The 20,510-nt window shown below is 35.7% G+C and overlaps 1 pseudogene; it reads right to left on the reverse strand.

Annotated features, from left to right (window-relative positions):
* Window positions 1-10,726: 10,726 nt before the first annotated feature.
* Window positions 10,727-19,708, reverse strand: LOC114906571 (annotated as a pseudogene).
* Between the last annotated feature and the right edge of the window lie 802 nt (window positions 19,709-20,510).

Consider the following 20,510-nt stretch of genomic DNA (forward strand, 5'->3'; position numbering starts at 1 on the left):
GATTTAAAGAAAAAATGCTATAATTGTTGTAAAAAGAAGGGGGAGAAAATGAGATGTGATATTTTATTCAATAACCAATCATGATTTTCTGAGTTTTAATAAGGTTTCTTGCAAGGCCTTGCTCAACTACCTTATAAATTTTATGGACACAAATATAGATTAAAAATAATAACTCGCCCTCTCCTCCAAAGTAAGGCTAATGTACTGCCTATTGTCAGAATTGGAAGGGAATGTCCAGTCATAAAAAGAGAAACAAAGGTGATATAAGTTCTACAATGTGCAAGACATAGAGCAATTGTGCCAGTCAGATAGATATTAAGGGTGTTATTATCCAAAAAACTGACCAGCCAGCCCTCATTGGCATGGATATTATTTTTGTGAAAGTGCCAGAGTATTACTTGCCCTTAGACTACTTTTCATTTACATTCAAGGACTATAAGCATCCCTCCTCTACCTCCAAAAAGGAGTTGAAGCTTCTGTATCTGGGTGGATACAGAAGTATACTGCACAAAAAAAAGTGCAGTTAAATAAATAAACAAAAAAATTGTGTGTTGGTGTGCAGGTACTGGCCAATGGAACATCTGGAGTGTATGCTGGGAATTAAGTTTTTCCAGGTAGTTTATAGGTTTAGAGTATTATAGAATGTTTAAGTAGTTGTAGTAGATAAATAATTTTGACATAGTAAAAATTGGAATGTGATCTAGATACATCAATCTTCTCTATCTGTTGTTTGGGGTAAAAATGATGCAGTCTGTATCAGAGAGTAAGCTGTCTATATTTTTAACTGAACAGCCAAGTATTTAAGCACTGCATGCAGGAAAAAAATGTATGTGCCATGAAAACATGTAAACAAATATTCCTTCTCAATGCAGACAATTATATCATATAAAAGTGATGATTTTTCCATTTCTATTGAAATTATAAGACTTACTGGGGCCTATCCAAACCACATTCTGTCTCATAGCAAATATCATGTTTACATCTCTCTTACCATCTCAGCATGTTTAACCAGAATAAAAAAGTCTTACAGAAACTCTCTGAAATGTATTGTAGATCTAGGGAAATAAAACTTACTCCTGAAGGCTCAGAAAATATATCCTCCAAAAATTATTTCATACACAGAAGGAGACTGAATAAAAATAAATCTGATTGGCATTACCACTGATATGTTAGAAAACATGTTCTCCATGAAACAGCAACAGAAACCCATAAAGGTAAGATTAACATTCTTAAACTGCAAAGAAATGAAAATGAAAACAGTGAGCAATTTATATGGAGATCAGAAAGTGGATATTCAGTTTAACAATTATAGGTATTTCTTAACAACAAATCATAACAATTGACAATAAATATTCAAAGTTAAACTGAAGAGTTTTTTCCCTTAAGTTGAAAACAATCGTGTATGTGCAGATTGACAGTCTCCATATTAAAAAAATGAGATCTACATCTAGACATACACTGGAAATGTTTTCAGATTATAAATACAATTTCAAGTTTTTAGAAAATATAACTGATGAAAAATATATAAGCTAAACACATGGAATAGTTGAGCTGGCTTCATACTTCTGTAGAGCATCAAAAAACATAAAACTAAAGAGAAACAGGCATATTTTTTTCTACCTTTTTATCATTTATGTGCCTAAGGCACTCCCATTACTAACATCATTGCTTACATCAAGGGCTATATAGTTGAAGTCACTTTTTCTCACTTTTAGAGGTGAGAATAACAAATATTGAAAGAGTGAAAACTAGAATGCAAATTTTAATTGTGTAATTTAATTGTGTAATTTTAATTGTGTAATATCAGATTGGTTTTGGACATGTCAGTATAAACTTTTACTGAGGGGACTTAGAATCAATGACTCCCCAGTAGGAATGAACAAAATCAACAATCAGATTTTCACTTATGTATACCATTCTCCACTAAAAGACTCCAGAAATCGTTGGAGGAACGGGCAATTCCAAGTCTGGATCAGGAAGAATACAAGATGATCATGGAATAGCTTTTTGTGCCAGAAAGATAGGAAATACTCAAACAGATGATGAGGACATGTCTAAGGGACACAAGAGGTAGTTTTAATGAATTCCCACTGGCCAAAATTGAGGCAACCTAAGATCAAATTAAATTATTATAATAATAGATAATAATCATTTGAATATTATAGAATCCATGAGTTTATACTGATATAAATGAATAAATAGTTAAATAAATATATGGGGAGGACAGAAAGCTCTTCTTTACATTTGAATGCTAACTAATAAATGTAGAAGGAATGACAGAGTTAGAAAATTATAAAAGAATGTTAAAAATAGTGGGTGGAAACATTCATGTGGAAAAGATATTTACATAGTCTCTAAGTATCCCCCAAATATTACTTATTACTTACAAAGAGAAACATAGTATCTTTACAGTGGAGAAATCAGACAGGACCACTTAGCTAGGTGATCAAAGTTAACATCACCAGCATCCATAATATATGCATCTTGATAAAATGCACTAAAGAGAACACATCATTTTTGGGCCATTCTTGCCCTAAAATGAATAATCTGAATCCTACAATGAAAAACATCAGACAACACCAAATTGAGGAATATTCTACAAAATGACTACCCTCTGTATTTAATATTGAGGTCAAGAAACACTAAAAAAGGCTAAATAACTATTCCAGATTGTAGAGTACAAAGCGGACATCACAATTAAACATGAGGTACGATTTTAGATTGGATCTCAGAATGAAAGAAAAACAGATGTAAAGGACATTATTGCAAAAATTGATGACATTTGAATATGGGATGTGAATAGATAATATTATTATATAAAAATTAAATTCCTTGATATTTATAATTTTACTGTGACTGTATCTTTTTGCTTAAGATATTTATGATTTACTTAAAGGTAAAGAAGCATGGTGATTACAACTTACTCTCAAATGATTCTAAAAGAGAGAGAGAAGGAGGAGAGAGGAATAATAATGATAAAGAAAATGGGACAAAATATTTTAAAAGATCATGAATGGGCTTCCCTGGTGGCGCAGTGGTTGGGAGTCCGCCTGCCGATGCAGGGGACACGGGTTCGTGCCCTGGTCCGGGAGGATACCACATACCGCGGAGCGGCTGGGCCCGTCGTGAGCCATGGCTGCTAAGCCTGCGCGTCAAGAGCCTGTGCTCCACAACGGGAGAGGCAGCGACAGTGAGAGGTCCGTTTACCACAAAAAAAAAAAAAAAAAAAAGATCATGAATCTGGATAAAGTGCTCATGACAGTTTTTTGTATTATTGTAACTTTTCTGGAAATTATACCAATTTTTTTGAAAATAGGAAAATATGAACATGTGGATGATAATTGGAGCAGACTATCATTGTCAAATCTAAAAATACATATAAAAAGGAAAAGACACAGTGCAACAGTAGCACTAGAAATAAGGAACATTGACCAATGTTATGATAATAATTGAAATAATTTATTGTCTACCAAAGTTTAAGAAAGTCTAGAGACTAGAATCATAGAGTGGAGTTAGTGATAGGATCACACGGGGGAAAAATAGTGCATGCCCATAAACACATTCCAACTGCATAACTATCTCAGAGATAGAGACATTTTCTTGGTAATAGGAGGGAAGACACTCTCTCATTACAAGAACCAAATTTATAAGGTGTCCCAGGCTATCATCATTCACCTTTAGTTTGGTTATCATTCACCTTTAGTTATCACCTTTCACTTTAGTTTACCTAGGGAAAGAGGAAAAGTAGGTTACACTTTATCCCTGGAGATGTGATTTTGACAGTAGTCAATAACTTAATCTTTAACAATTATAGTAAAGATGCACTCCGACTGTTTTATCTGTTCATTTATGTCTTTTGATAGGATAAGAACTACAAAAGCCTTGATATTGTTTCTGAACAATTCTATTATTCATAATTACTTGAGTAGGAGAAAAGACTGTGAGACTTTTTCTCACTAGAGCCCATTTATGCTAAATAAAAGAGTGAAAACAATGCAATATTTCATTTAAATATACTCTATGCCTCCAACTTAAGATTTGAAAAGTGAATTTTGCTCACTCAAGATAAATTAAACAGAAAATAATCTATATAAGGCATGTACATAAATCGAGGAGCAAATTTTTAAAACAGGAGAATATAGCATATTAGAGAGGGAGAGCATACTATTGAAACATTTTGATATAAATATAATTCATGACATATTTTCTGAGAGTTATAAAACATTTAGTTTGCATTCATTATGAATTTCAAGAAAGTATAGGAATATACACTGTAGGATATAATGGTAAAGTAAAAGATAAAGCAATAGATTTTGATAAATAGTGAGCTAGCCAAGTAATAAGTGAGAGAATGATCGTAATGACATGAAGAAAGATGATCAGGAAAATAAAATTACATAGCAAAAATAAAAGCAACATTAGAAGAAGAAAAGAGCAGAAATAAACTGCCAAGAAAGGAAATATTAATGTGGAGAATAAACATGAACATTCTCTAAATTCGATTGAACATGAAAGCACAAATATCCAAAGAGAAGAAGATAGATATTCTGGAAGAATGTAAATCCAACATATGCAGAATTGGGAAGAATAGATCAGAAATAATATTGAAGTTATAATAAAAGAAAATTTGTATGAGCTAAAAAAACGTCCTAGACTGTAGATTATCACAATTTATCATATTCTGGGTCTAAATAATAAAGAGATCCGTCATTAGGCATATCCTGTAAGAATATTAGAATTTAAATGAGAAAAAATTCTACTGCTGGAAAAGAGCAACTAAATAGGTCACATCAAAGATATCAAGTAATTAATATTGTAGGTAAAATGAATTTAGATAGATTGATTCAGATATATAAATTAATACCTCCCTTGTTATATATATATATATATATATAATATATATCTTGTTAAATTTAAATGGGGAGAACAAAAAATAAATTAGTGAATGAACAAATTAGTTAAAACTACTTTTCAGCAATAACAAATTGCACATTTTAATTATAAGTGATGCAATTCATAATAACAATACAATGTGAATTTTTTCATGAGTATTTTAAGAAAGAATGTGCATATCTTGTGCATAATAACAGCAATATATTTTTACTGAGGAATGTCAAAAAAGAGTTTAATAATTGGAGAGGTATACCACATTTATAGTTGCAAAGACCTGATATTGCAAAGATGACAAATTCTCTGAAAATAAATCTATAAATTTAGTATAAGTCCAATAAGAGCCTTGATAAGATTTTAGAACTCAAGAAAATGACTCTGAAGTCAATCTGTAAGAATCACTCAGGACCAAAAATAAAATCGGAAAAAGAGAAGACAGAAGATATATAAGAAGGTTATCCCTATCCAACATTAAAATATAATAACATGAAATGGATTGGAAAATACAGAAGCAGACCAACATGTCTGCTAATTTAAATATATGAAACCTGGCACTCAAAACTAATGGAGAAAGAACGTTTTCAACACAAAGCACTAGGTTAGCTGGCTTAACCATTAAGAAAAATATACAATTAATTTCCTATTTCACCCTATACACCTAGGATTTACATTCAGCTGAAACAGCAGTCAGGGGCAGTTCTGATTGATCAGTTCCTATGCATTATTGTTTAATTGTTTTAATGTTTAATTATGCTTGCATTCACCAAATTAATTTCTGGAATGTTTAGTGATGTGAATTTAAAAACTAAATTGAACTCATAAAACACCTAGATGAAGAATGAGGAACACAGGTCTATAATATTAGGGTAAAGGAAGAATATTTGGATCATTATACTATACGCAAAACTATGATGGAAAAGGCAAACCATAGAGAAATTAAACGAAAAAAATAGCAAGGGGAAAATTAATAACATGTCAAAGAGAAAATATTTATGATATATTTTAAAAATTAAACAGAAGTATGAATTCATCCCCAAATAAGTGGTTAAATTGTATTACTAGAAAATTAGTAGAAGAAAAAATTCAAATGACCCACAAATGTGCCTGTATCATTCTGAAAATACACATTGAAAAGTGTAACTCAAAAACATGAAAATCACATAAAATATAATATTTTTACTCTTCAAGTTGTGAAAAGTGTTTGTTTAGCATTTTTTTGTTGCAAATTATATTACAGTTGTTGAGAATATAAGAAGGGTATTTCCAATAATTGTTGCAAGACTGTTAATTGGAGCAGCCATTTAAAAAAAATACCTTCTTTTACCTGGAATATGGATCTGGTACACCTTTGATATGGAGAAATATCTGTGTGTATTTATTTTCCAATTCTGGTGTGTGTGTGTGTGTGTGTGTGTGTGTGTGTGTGTGTGTGTTAAAACATACATAACATAAAATTTACCATTTTAATCATCTTATATGTTCGGGGCAGTGGCATTAATATATTCGCATTTTTGTGCAAAAATTACCACCATCCAACTCCAGAACATTTTCATCTTCCCAAATTGAAACTCTGTGCCTTTTGGAAAATAACTCAATTCTCCTCTCTCCAGACATTGACAACCACCACTCTAGTCTCTGTCTCTATGATTTGACTATTCTAGGTACCTCATATAAATGGAATCATAAAATATTGTTTTGTGTCTGTCTTATTTCACTTAGCATAGTGCCTTCAAGTTTCATCCATGTTGCAGCATATGTCAAAATTTATTTCTATTTTAAAGCTGAATAATATTCCATTGTATGTATGTATCACATTTTATTTATTCATCCATCAATGGACATTTGGGTGGTTTCAAGTTTTGTGCTATTGCAAATAATGCTGCTATGAATATGCATGTACACCTATCTCTTCAAGTCCCTGCTTTCAATTTTTGGGTGTGTATAACCAGAAGTGAAAGGATTGGGTCATGTGGTAATTCTATGCTTAATTATTTGAGGAACTGCCATTAATATTTTCCACAGCAACTGTGCCATTTTATATTACAACTAACAATGCTCAAAGATTCTAATTTCTCCACATTCTCACCAATGCCTGTGATGTTCTGGGTTTTTTGTTTGTTTTTTCATATAATAGCCGTTCTAACTGGAATAAACTGGTACCTCATTGACTTTTTGATTTCTATTTCCCTGATTTCTTCTGATGATTAGTGATGTTGGGAATCTTTTCATGAGCTTATTATTTGTATATCTTCTTTGGAATGTCTATTCAAATTCTTTGTTCACTTTTTAATAAGGTTGTTTGATTTTTGTTGTTGAGGTGTTTCTTTTTTTGGTCTTTTTTTAAACATCTTTATTGGAGTATAATTGCTTTACAATGGTGTGTTAGTTTCTGCTTTATAACAAAGTGAATCAGTTATACATATACATATGTCCTCATATCTCTTCCCTCTTGAGTCTCCCTCCCTCCCACCCTCCCTATCCCACTCCTCTAGGTGGTCACAAAGCACCGAGCTGAGTTGAGTTTTAAAAGTTATTTTCTATATTCTGGTTATTAATCCTTTAGCAGATATATGATTTGCAAATATTTTTCCCATTCCATGGGCTGCCCTTTTATTCTGTTATTAGTGTTTCCTAAAGCACAAAAGTTTTAAATTTTGATCTATTTTTCTTTGATGCCTGTACTTTTTGTGTCATATCCAATAAATCATTGCCAAATCAATGTCAAGAAGCTCTTCCCCAATGTTTTCTTCTGAGTGTTATAGTTTTGGTTATATGTTTATGTCTTTGATCCATTTGAGTCAATCTTTTTATATGGTGTAAGGTAAGGGTCTGACATTTTTTTGCTTATGGATATCCATTTTTCCCAACACAATTTCTTAAAAACACGCCGTTTACCTGTTGAGTGTTCATGGCACCATTGTCAAAAATCATTTGACCCTGTATCTGTGTTTATTTCTGGGATTTCTATTCTACTCCATTGGTTTATAAGTGTATATTCATGCAAGTAAAACACTATGTTGATTACTGTGGCTTTGTAGTAAATTTTGATATCAGAGTGTGAGATGTCCAACTTTATTCTTCATTTTCAAACTTGTTTAGGCAGTTCAGAGTCCCTTGAGGTTCCATATGAATTTTAGGTTGATTTTTTTCTATTTGTGTAAAACATATCATTGGTGTTTTGATAGGAATTGAATCTGTTGATTCCTATAGATTAATATCTGCAGGTATTAAAACTTCCATTCAGGAACATAGAATGTCTTTCTATTTGTGTCTTCTTTAATTTCTTTCAGCAATATTTTTTTTATTTTTCATTGTACAAGTTTCACCTCTTTGGTTAAGTTTATTCCCAAATATATTATTCTTTTTGATGATATTAAATGGAATTGTTTTCTTCATTTCATTTTGAATTTTTCATTTTTAGTATATAGAAATGCAACTGATCTTTTTGTGTTAAAGTTCTTGCAGTTTTACTTAGTTCCTCCCTTATGTCTAACCATTTAATTTATGGAATCACTAGTGTTTTGTACATATAAATTCATGGCATCTCTGAATGGAAATACTTTTATTCCTTCCATTTCAATTTGGGGGAGTTTTATTTCTTTTTCTTGCCCAATTGTTCTTGCTACAAATTCTGTTATGTTGAATAGAAAAGGTAAAAACATCATCCTTGTCTTGTTTTTAGAGGGAAAGCTTTCAGTCTTTTGCCATTGAGTACAATGTTAGCTGTGGGTTTTTAATCTTATTTTTGCTTAATTAATTAATTAATTAATTTTTGGCTGTGTTGGGTCTTTGTTACTGCATTCGGACTTTCTCTAGTTGCAGCAAGTGAGGGCTACTCTTCATTGCACTGCACAGGCTTCTCACTGTGGTAGCTTCTCTTGTTGCAGAGCACGGGCTCTAGGTGAGGAGGCTTCAGTAGTTGTGGCTTGCAGGCTCAACAGTTGTAGTGCACAGGCTTAGTTACTCTACAGCATGTGGGATCTTCCTGGGCCAGGGCTCGAACCCATGTTCCCTGCATTGGCAGGCAGATTCCCAACCACTGTGCCACCAGGGAAGCCTGCTGTGGGTTTTTTTCATATGACTTTTTATTATGTTGATATAGTTACTTTCTATCCTTAGTTTGTTGAGTGTTTTTATCATGAAAGAGTGTTGAATTTTGTAAAAATATTTCTTCTGCTTCAATTGAGATGATCATGCGGTTGTTTTCTTTCATTCTGTGAATGTGGTGTATTACTTTGATTTTCATATGTTGAAACATTCTTGCCTTCTGGAACTAAATCCCATTTGATTATGGTATATAATCTTTTTAACATGCTTTAGAATTTGGCTTGCATTTTGTTCAGGGTTTTTGCATGAATATTTATAAGGGATATTGATCTGTTATTTTCTTTTCTTTCATTTATTTGTCTGGATTTGGTATCAGCGTAATGCTGACTTAATAGAATGAGTTAGGAAGTGTTCTTTTTTCTCCTTTGATTTTTTGGATGACTATAAGAAATATGGTTGTTAATTCTTCTTTAAATGTTTAGTAGAATTCAATAGTGAAGCTTTCTGTTCCTGGTTTTTTTGCTGTTGAGAAATTTTTGAATACTTATTCAGAAAAAAAGACTCTCTCCTTGACCAAATTTTAGTCAGGTTCCTCTGAGACCTTTTCTTTACTAAGCCTAAAACTTTGCCTATGAGTACTGCAAAACTCTTGGCAGAAACAGCTCCATCCAACCCTCATTCTACCTCCCACACACTGAAAGACTTGACCAAATTGTAAAATGGCTTATATCAGCCCAAGCTCATGTCCCTAGCTTGACTCTAGGCCTCTTAAAAAGTCTGCCTGAGAGAGCTCAATGCTGCAAAAATAATTTACTGTTTTTCCAACCGGAACATGACTATAGGCCCCTGACTTCCCCTTTATTAAAACATTTACTTTAGAAAACTTGCAATTGTGAATTCTTTCTCTGTCCCTTTAAGATGTAAATCTACTATAATCCAGAAATGCTTTCTTCAAGGATATAGGAGCCATCCCTTTGAAATGGAATCATTAAGAAAAATAGGGTTCTTATCTCGCAGTCTCTGTAGAGGGTAGGAGCCTCACTTCAATAAGTGCCAATTAGCAAACACAGAGGGCCTAATCATATTGACCAATATCCCCCTCTTCAACTCAAACCCCCTTCTATGTCCTTCAGTAGTTTTCCTTTGGTACATCTCAGCATTTAAAAAGCCTCACGTTTTGTTTCAGTGGAGTTGAATTCAGTTAATACTAACATCTCTCTTCCATCCTACAGTAGCCTGAGTAAAGTGTGTCTTGCCAACTTTAACACATGCCTGTCTTTCTCTTTGACAATTCAGTCTTTTCACTAAGTATAAGTATATTCAGGATTTTTTATCTCTTTATGATTCAATCTTATGTTTTTCTAGGAAGTTGTCCATTCAAGTTATTTAATTTGTTGACTTAACAATTGTTCACAACTCTTATAATCCTATATATTTTTGCAAAATCAGTAGTCATATTTCCACTTTCATTTCTGATTTTTGGCTACTTGTGGCTTCTTTCTCTTAGTCCATTTAAGTAAAGGTGTGTAAATTTTGTTGATCATTTTGAAGAACCAATCTCGGTTTCATTGATTTTCTCTCTTATTTTTCTAATTGCTACTTTATTTATATCCACTCCAACCTTTATTATTTTTTTCCTTCTTTAAGTCTTGGGTTTAGTTTGTTCTTATTCCTTTTGTTAATGGAAATGTCACTTTTGTTGACAAGTTAGGGCCACAATAGACAGCTTCACAGAGCAACATAAATAAGACAGTCTCAAGAAAATGTAGTGTAAATTTGCAACAGAAGGTTAATACTTTTCACCCTCATCCTATCCCTCAGCACTATCCACTCCAACCTTCTCATAATCTTTCTCAAGTGCAACCATGTCCTCCTAGACCTCAGAAAACTCTCTTTCCTCCATACCCTCACCAATATACCAGTGAACAAAGACGCACTTGGCATACATCAGGTCAAACTTGTTGTCTAGGCAAATCCAGGCCTCAGTAATGGCTATTGTGTTGCTCACAGCTCATGGTACTTTGGCCAGGTTTCCACTAGATACTGCAATGGGATGCTGGTAATTAGGGTCAACATTGAAGCCAGTGGGGCACCAATCCACAAATTGGATGGTGCACTTGGTCTTGATAGTGGCAATGGAAGCATTGACATCTTTGGAAACCACATCACCACAGTACAACAGGCAGCAAGCCATGTATATGCCACGGTGAAGGTTACATTTCACCATCTGGTTGGCTGGCTCAAGCCATGCCTTGGTGGTCTCTGTTATAGTAAGATGTTTTTGGTAGGCTTTCTCAGCAGAGATGATGGGGGCAAATGTAGCTAGAGTTAAGTACATGTGGAGATAGGGAACCAGGATGGTCTGTAATTCTGTCAGATCAACATTCAGTGCTCCATCAAATCTAAGGGAACCAGTGATGGAGGACACAATCGGGCTAATAGGGTTATGTATAGGATGGTTAAGGTTAGTTGAGTGCTAACTCAACTAGTTAGTTGAGTTGAGTGCTCAATATCAAGATTTCTACAGCTGGTGTCATAGATGACCTCATTGTCTATCATCAAGGCACAATCACAGTGTTCCAGGGTGGTGAGAATGGAATTGTAGGGTTCAACTATAGCTGTGGAAATCTAGGTGGTGGATAAATGGAGAACTCCACCTTGGAGATCATGCCATCATCAACAGAGAGACCATTCCATCAGGTGGAAGGTGAACCAAAAACCAGTCCTCCCACCAAAGTTGTGGAAAACCAAGAAGCCCTGAAGACTTATGTACTGTTCAGCCACTTTCAAATTTGGTCCAAGACAAGGTCAATGATCTCTTTGTCAATGGTGTAGTACCCATGGGCATAGTTATTGTTAGAATCTTCTTTGCCCATGATGAGCCGCTCAGAATGGAAGAGCTGGTGGTAGGTGCCAGTGTGAACTTCGTAATGGCCATGAGTTCCAGCTCTAGAAACACTACCCTGAGCCCATGTTTGCCAGCATCCATCTCAATGAAGAGAGTGTTAAAAGAGTCATCTCCTCCCCTAATGATCTTATCATGTGGCATCTGGTCACTGGGCTGGACACTATTTTTCAGGAGGTAGAGATCTCAGCAGTCATTGCCAAACTGGACTCCAGTCCAGCCAACTTAGATGGAGATGGATTCACACATGACTGGGATTTGTAGGGCTCTGCAGGGCTGGATGATGCAAGGGGACAGCAACAAGGATCACCCACTGACAAACTACCAAGCAATCTGGGGGAGAAGTAGTGAGAGGCTGTTTGGCTCCGAAGGAACCAATATACCCCTTTCTGGGACACGTGTCTGGAGGGTGGGCATCAGGCTCACCCTGCGCCTCTTTTTGTTGTTGCTTTGCCTTTTCTAGAAAAAAGTTCCAGTTTGTTATTACTTTAAAAAAACAAATTTCATTTACATAATTGTTCAACTAGGCCTATATAGAGGTATTTTATTTTAAAATATATATGTATGCAATTTTTCTCCTACAGTAATTCATTTCAAGAGAAATTTCACTATATCTTTTACAGAGCCCTAAAATGAGAGAGTTAACCATATTCAAATAAACTCCAAGGTATGGGACTGCTTCAGGCCCGTTCCTCATTACAATCCTAAGCATGGGGGCTCCAGAGACCAAGGCAGAAAGTCTTCAAATAGAGCTGAATTGTTCAGTTAAGTGAATTATGGAAAGAAGACACAGTTGCCTGGCTCTGGCAGGCTCACTTCTAGAGTAGAACAAAGGGAACAGACAGGGGAGTTCTGAGAGTCACTGGAGCTATCTAAATGCAGAGAGATAGAACTGAGTGAGCTGCAGGGATAATACAATTTCAGTTACCAGCAAGGTGGTGAAATAAAGTAGTAACTTCATCTGCCTGACATGGAGGAAGTTTAGAGGTGTCCTTAGCATACTCATAGTGAAATATGTCACCCTTTCACTGTGTTGGCTGTTGGCAACTGGACCATACTTCCTAGTGACAGTCAGTTCAAGTCCTGTTAGTCAGTGCCAGTGCACTATAGGTAATGAAGCACTTCCTGCAAGCCTGTCTCCCAGGGCACTCTGAATCCTTTAAAAGATGGTCTCCTTTGTCCGAGTTCTTAAGATGTAAAGTTAGGGTGTTGATTTGATATCTTCCTTATTTTTAATAGTTGAAATTTATAGCTATAAAATTTCCTATTAGCACTACTTTTTGCTGGAGCTCTGATCTTTCATGTATATACAGTCTTCCCTCCTATCCATGTGGGATTGGTTCCAGGATCCCCTATGGATACCGAAATCTGTGGATGCTCAAGTCTCTCATACAAAATGGTGTAGTATTTGCACATAACTTACACACATTCTCCCATATACTTTAAATCATCTCTAGATTACTTATAATATCTAATAAAATGTAAATGTTATGTAAATAGTCTGGCATGCTGTCAATTCAAGTTTTACTTTTTACAACTTTCTGAAATTTTTATTTTTAAAATATTTTCTGTATATTGTTAGTTGAATCCACAGATGCAAAACCTGCAGATACGAAGGGCTGACTATATGTTTATAATTGCTATATATTGTTGGAGAGTTGACTCTTGTATCAATATATAAAGTTCTTCTTTGTCCCTTGTATCAATTTTCGACAAAGTATAATTTTTCTGATATTAGTATAATCACTCCAGCTCTCTTTTTGTTAATATTTGCACGGAATCTCCTTTTTCCATACTTTCACTTTCAACCTATATGTGTTTGTAGATCTAAATTGGGTTCTGGTAGCCCATAGTGGATCCTGTTTTATATCCATTCTACTTATTTTTACATTTTGATATGGGAATTTAATCCATTTACATTTATAATAAGTACTGAAAGGGAAGGACTTACTTTTGCCATTTTGTTATTTTCTGTAGCTATTACAGCATTTCCCCCTCATTTACTCCATCACTGCCTTCTTAATTTTTCAGCCATTTTTGGTAGTGACACCTTTTAATTCCCTTCTCATTTCCTTCTGAGTATACTCTATAGATATTATTTTTGTGATTACCATGTGAATTTCATATAATATCCTAAAATTATAATAATCTGTTTTAAATTGATACCAACTTAACTTCAATAGCATACAAAGTTCTACTCCTTTATAGCTCATCACCCCCACTTTATAACATATTTATGTATTTTGTACACAGTAGCTAGATTTATAATTATTTTTCTCTACATGTTTTTTAAATCCTGTAGAAAATTTTTAAAATGTATTTGGCTAACCAATAATCACATTTTCATACTTGTCTATACATTTACCTTTACTGAGGATATTTATATTTTCAATGGCTATGAGTTACTGTCTTGTGTCCTTTCATTTCAGCTTGAACTATTCTGATTAACATTTCTAGTAGAATAAGTCTAGTGGTAATGTACACCCTCAGCTTGTGTTTTGCTGAGAATGATTTAATTTCTCTCTCATTTTTGAAGTATATTTTTGCCAGATATAGAATTTTTGATTGACAGTTTTCTTTTTTTCTTTCAGCATTTTAATATATGATCCCAATGCTTCTGGCTTACAAGGTTTCTGCTGAAGAATACTTTAATAATCTTACTAGAGATCCCTTGTACATGATAAGTCTCTTGCTATTTTCAGGATTCTGTCTGGTGTTAGAGTTTGACAGTTTGATAGTAATATGTCTGGTTGTGTGTCTCTTTGGGTGCTTCTTATGTGAAGTTTTTGGAGCAACTTGGATTTGTATGTCTTTTACTCAGATTTTTTAAATTTTTGGCCAATTATTTCTGCAAATAATCTCTGCACCTTTCCTTTCCTTTTTATTCTCGGGACTTCCATAGCGTATATATCAATCCACTTGATTGTGGCCTATAAGTACTTAGGTTCTGCTTACTTTGCTTCATTTTTTTCTTTCTTTTCCTCAGACTTGAAAATTTCAAATGTCACATCTTTAAGTTAACTTAATCTGTTTCTGCCTGCTCAGGTCAGAAAACACTGACTTTTTGAACCCTTCTAATGATTTTTTTAAATTCAGTTATTTAATTTATATCTCCACAATTTATGTTTGATTCTTTTTATCATTCCTATCTCTTTGTAAACATTCTAATTTTGTTCATGTATAATTTCTCTATTTATTTTACTTTAGTTCTTTGTCTATGTTTTTCTTCAGCTCTTTGAATGTATCTAAGATACATGTTTTTAAGTCTTTGTGTAGTATGTCTGATGCCTTTGTTTCCTCGTGGATGCTTTCTGCCATTTTATTTTCTTCCTTTTAATTTACCATATTTTCCTTTATCTTTGAATGTCTTGTGATGTTTTGTTGAAAACTGAGCATTTGAAAAAACAGCCACATTTTCCTGTCTTTGCAGACTGGCTTCTTGCTGTGAAATGCCTTCATTAATCATCAAGAAATATTATGAGACTTGGTATCAGCCCATGGTGAAAGCTTAAGGTATTCTCAGGTCTTTTATGTTCACGTATCTTGTCTGTCTTTTCTGTGTGTATGTTCTCTTTTTCTTATACATGCCTGCTTTTGAATGTCTTAATTAACTGAAGAGTATGACCTTAGCTATTTCTCAGTGGTTTAAATGTTCTATCATATTCCTCTACATGTAATTTCTTGTCACAGGCATCTGAAGCTCTGTATCCCCCCTCAACTTTTATGGGCAATCCCTTACTATTTACAGCAGCTTTTTATAACTTAAGAACTGAGCTGTGCCGCTTTTCCTATCTGAGCCCTGAGTCCGGCAGAAACGAAAACAAAACAGTTCCTCAGGTATTCCCCAGACAGGTAAACATTACAAATAAGATTTTCTCATTACCCAGTGGTTCAAGGGAGGCCATTGGGAATTAGGCCATTGCTTCCTCCTGACCATGCTGTATCATGGAAAGGAGGAGTTGGAGCAAGGGTAAATAAATACCCCACAAAATTTCCTACTGCTCTGAATGTGGCTTTTTGTTAATTGGGAATTCACTTGGTTTCTCTAGACCTTTGACTATTTTTGAGAGTAGCTATAAACTTATTTATAAGTTTATATGAGTGTGAAGTTTTGTCCCAACATGCACAGAGATGCTTGGCAAAGATTGGGGACTTATTGTTCCTAGGAAGTTAAGAAAATTTCTGTCCAAATATTTGTTGACAATTAAGCTAAGGAAAGATTGCAGTGGTCACATATGAGAAAGAATACAGACATTACAGAATTAGTTCAGAAAAAAATCACTAAACAGAGAATAACAACTACAACACAATAACAAATACTCAGAGGGGAGAAAATATGATTCCTGTGAAATACTCTACTTACCAAAAGCAGAATACACATTTTTCTGAAGTTCACATTGAATATTTTCAAGGTTAAACCATACAATACATCTCTAAAAAAAGATATACAAATGGGCCATAAGCAAATGAAAAGATGCTCAGTATCATTAGTCTTTAGGGGGATGCAAATAAAAAACACAATGATATAACACTTTATACTCACTAGGATGGCTATAATAGAAAAGAATGAAAGAAGAAATATCACATGACAGAAGTCAGTCCCAAAAGGCCACATATTTTATGATTTAATTTATATGCAATGCCAACAATAGGCAAATCAATACAGATTGAAAGTAAATTTGTGGTATCTAGGGCTTGAGCCTGACAGTATTGAAGAATTTGGGTATGGGGTTTCTAAAGCCCACAGAATTATATACTTCAAAAGTTTAAATTTTATCATACGTCAATTATATATTGATAAAAGTGTGCAAATGCGTTTCATTCTTCTAATAAATCAAAAAAATCAATAAACCATCTCAGTAAAAGCAGAAAAGATATTTAATGTAACACCATTAATGTTAACACTGTCAGAAAAGAAAGTATAGAAAACACTTCTTATCATAACAGATTATTTAACAAAATTTAGTAAACAGTATTCTTAGTAATGAAATGGTGAAATATCCTTTTTAAAATCAGTTAAAAAACATGATATCTACTATACTACAGTTATTCAACATAGCTCTAAAAGTGCTAGTCAGTGTGGTAAGACTAGGAAAATACACTAAATGTAGAAGGATTTGAAAATAAAATAAATAACTAAAAAATGTATCAGTATGAAAGACTAGAAGATGAATATTAATATACAAGATTTAGTTGCACACACTAGCAAGAGCTATAGAATTTAATTTTAAATTATGAATCATTTAAAAAATGTAACAAAAGTTTTGCTATGACTGATTCATACACACACACACACACATCTATATATGTAATTAATAAGTTTTTGGAAGACACTAATACTACCTAAATAAATAAAGGCAAATGCCATTTTCATTGAAAGGAAGATTCAATACTATAGATACTGAATCTCCCCAACTTGATTTGAAGTGTCAATGCAATTTCAATTAAAATGACTGCCCAAAAGGAGTGATATCAGAAAGATGGCACAGTACAGTGTCCCCAGTCCTGTTTCCCTCCCAGAACCACTGAATTAGCAACTATCCACAGATGAGAATGTCTTTGAGAGAGTAGACCACAAAAAAAAAAAAAAGAAAACAAGAAAAAGTGCATTGGAAAGAATAAGAGGAATGGTTTCAGTTTATTCACATGCCAGTCTCCCAGGTTGTCTCAGTACCCTGCTGAGTGCAGACCCCTTGGCCTGTGATTTCTCCAGTGGAGGAAAGAGACACTCAGGTGAATATTCAGATTCTCCACTGTTCCAGGGTGCTGCCTGAGAGGCCTCTTTCTGATTTCCCTCACAAAGAATATGGGGGGAATTGGTATGGTTAGACCACCTGGAAAAAAGTAAAAGGGAGATCTCAGTAACTGATGCACAGATCTTGATATTAGGCCCATCACTCTATGCCCCCAGGAGCTGCCACTCCTGATTGAGACCTTAGCAATGACTTTACCCAACTGAGGAGCCGTCCCAAACAGCCAACCTGGCTGCAGAACTCCTCCAATTGGTCCCACAATACTGGGGAGTCCAATCAGTATCCCTTCCTCACCAAGGGGCCCAACTAATGGACCCATCTGACCAGAGAGCTTACTCAGGAGCCCCATCTGACCAGGGATTTCAGTCAGTAGGCTTACCTAACCAAGGAACATAGTCAGGAGTTCTGTCCTACTCCAGAGATCAGCAAAAATCACCACCTAACACGAGGCAAGTGACAGGCCCTTCCCAAGCAGGGAACCTCATCAGTGGCCCCACTGACTAGTGAGTCTAGCCAGTAGCCCTGTCTGACCAGAAAGCTTAGTCAACAGCCCTGCTCAACCAGTTAACCTTGCTAGCAGTCCCAACCAGCAGCAGAGCCTATGACCCTACCAGATCATGAAGCCCAGCCAGTTGGCCCTACCAAGCTGTGGAGACTTCCAGCTGCCCCAACTGACTGCAGATATCATCCATCCAGCCCTACCAGAATGCAGAGCACAGCCAGCCAGAAATGACTGACAGAAGACCACTGGCATTGGGTTCTACCAACATGCAGATGCTACCAGCTGCCTTGCGCAGAACCCCAGGTCGGGCTGACTGGTGAAGTTATTTCTTTACTGAAGACAATCTCTAGAGAATGGAAGAGATGATATCTTCCTCAAATGTACAAGAAAATGATACAAGGTTACAAAAATAATGAATAATTGGGGAAACATGACAACATGAAAAGAAACTAATAAAGTTCCAGAAGTTGACTTTAAAGAAATAGAGATCTAAGAACTGGGTGACAAAAATTCATAATAATTGTCTTAATGAAGCCCAATGAGCTACAAGAGAACATAGATTGACAGCTAAACAAAATCAGTAAGCAATACATTAACAAAATAAGTTCAACAAAGAAATAGAAAGCATTACAAGAAGAAAAACAAAAAAAAACCCCAAAACACTGGAGCTTAAGAATGCAAGTAGGGGAGGAGCTTCAAGACGGTGGAAGAGTAAGACATGGAGATTGCCATCCTCCCCACAAATACATCAGAAATACATCTACATGAGGAACAACTCCTACAGAACACCTACTGAACACTGGCAGGAGACCTCAGACTTCCCAAAAGGCAATAAACTCCACACGTACCTGGGTAGCACAAGAGAAAAAGGAAAAAAAGGAGACAAAAGAATATGGATGGGACCAGCACCAGTGGGAGGGAGCTGTGAAGGAGGAAAGTTTTCCACACACTAGGAAGCCCCTTCGTGGGCAGAGACTGCGGGTGACAGAGGGGGAAACTTCAGAGCCACGAAGGAGAGCACAGCAACAGGGTTGTGGAGGACAAAGTGGAGAGATTCCCACACAGAGGGTCGGCACCAACCAGCACTCACCAGCCTGAGACGATTGTCTGCTCACCCGCTGGGACGAGTGGGGGCTGGGAGCTGAGGCTCAGGCTTTGGAGGTCAGATCCCGGGAGAGGACTGGGGTTGGCTGCGTGAAAACAGCCTGAAGGGGGTTAGTGCGCCACAGCTAACCAGGAGAGAGTCCGGGAAAAAGTCAGGAGCTACCGAAGAGGCAAGAGACTTTTTCTTGCCTCTTTGTTTCCTGGTGTGCAAGGAGAGGAGATTAAGAGTGCTGCTTAAAGGAGCTCCAGAGATGGGCGCGAACCATGGCTATCAGCATGGACCGCAGAGACGGGCTTGAGACGCTAAGGCTGCTGCTGCATCCATGAAGAAGCCTGTGTGCAAGCACAGATCACTATCCATACCTCCCGTCCTGGGATCCCGTGCAGCCCACCAGTGCCAGGGTCCCGTGATCCAGACACAACTTCCCCAGGAGAACACATGGTGCGTCTCAGGCTATTGCAACATCACGCCAGCCTCTGCCACCACAGGTTCATGCAGAACTCCATAACCTACCCTCCCCCCGGCCTGACTGATCCAGAGCCCACAAATCAGCTGCTCCTTTAACCCCATCTTCTCTGAGCGAAAAACAGACGTCCTCAGGCGACATACACACAGAAGTGGGACCAAATCCAAAGCTTAAACCCAGGAGCTCTGCTAACAAAGAAGAGAAAGGGAAATCTCTCCCAGCAGCCTCAGGAGCAGCAGATTAAATCTCCACAATCAACGTGATGTATCCTGCATCTGTGGAATACCTGAATAGACAACATATCATCCCAAAATGAGGAGGTGGATTTTGGGAGCAACAATATAAATATATTTTTTCCCCTTTTTCTCTATTTGTGAGTGTGTATGTGTATACTTCTGTGTGATTTTTGTCTGTACAGCTTTGCTTTTACCATTTGTCTTAGGGTTCTGTTTGCCCGTTTTTCTTTTTTATTCTTTTTCTTTTTTTTTCATATCGTTTTTGGCTCTTGTTATCATTGGTACATTTGTTTTCTGCTTGGTTGCTCTCTTCTTTCTTTCTTTCTTTCTTTTTTATTACTTTCTTTTTTTAAAAAAATAATTATTTCCTATTGTTTATTTTAAAAAATATTTTATTTATTTATTTTTAGAAGATGTTGGGGGTAGGAGTTTATTAATTTATTTATATATTTTGCTGTGTTGGGTCTTCATTTCTGTGTGAGGGCTTTCTCTAGCTATGGCAAGCGGGGACAGCTCTTCATCGCAGTGCACGGGCCTCTCACTACCACAGCCTCTCTTGTTGTGGAGCACAAGCTCCAGACACGCAGGCTCAGGAGTTGTGGCTCA

Source organism: Monodon monoceros, unplaced genomic scaffold (assembly GCF_005190385.1).
Source record: "Monodon monoceros isolate NGI ecotype Baffin Bay Population unplaced genomic scaffold, NGI_Narwhal_1 Super_Scaffold_22, whole genome shotgun sequence".
Classification (NCBI taxonomy): Eukaryota; Metazoa; Chordata; class Mammalia; order Artiodactyla; family Monodontidae; genus Monodon; species Monodon monoceros.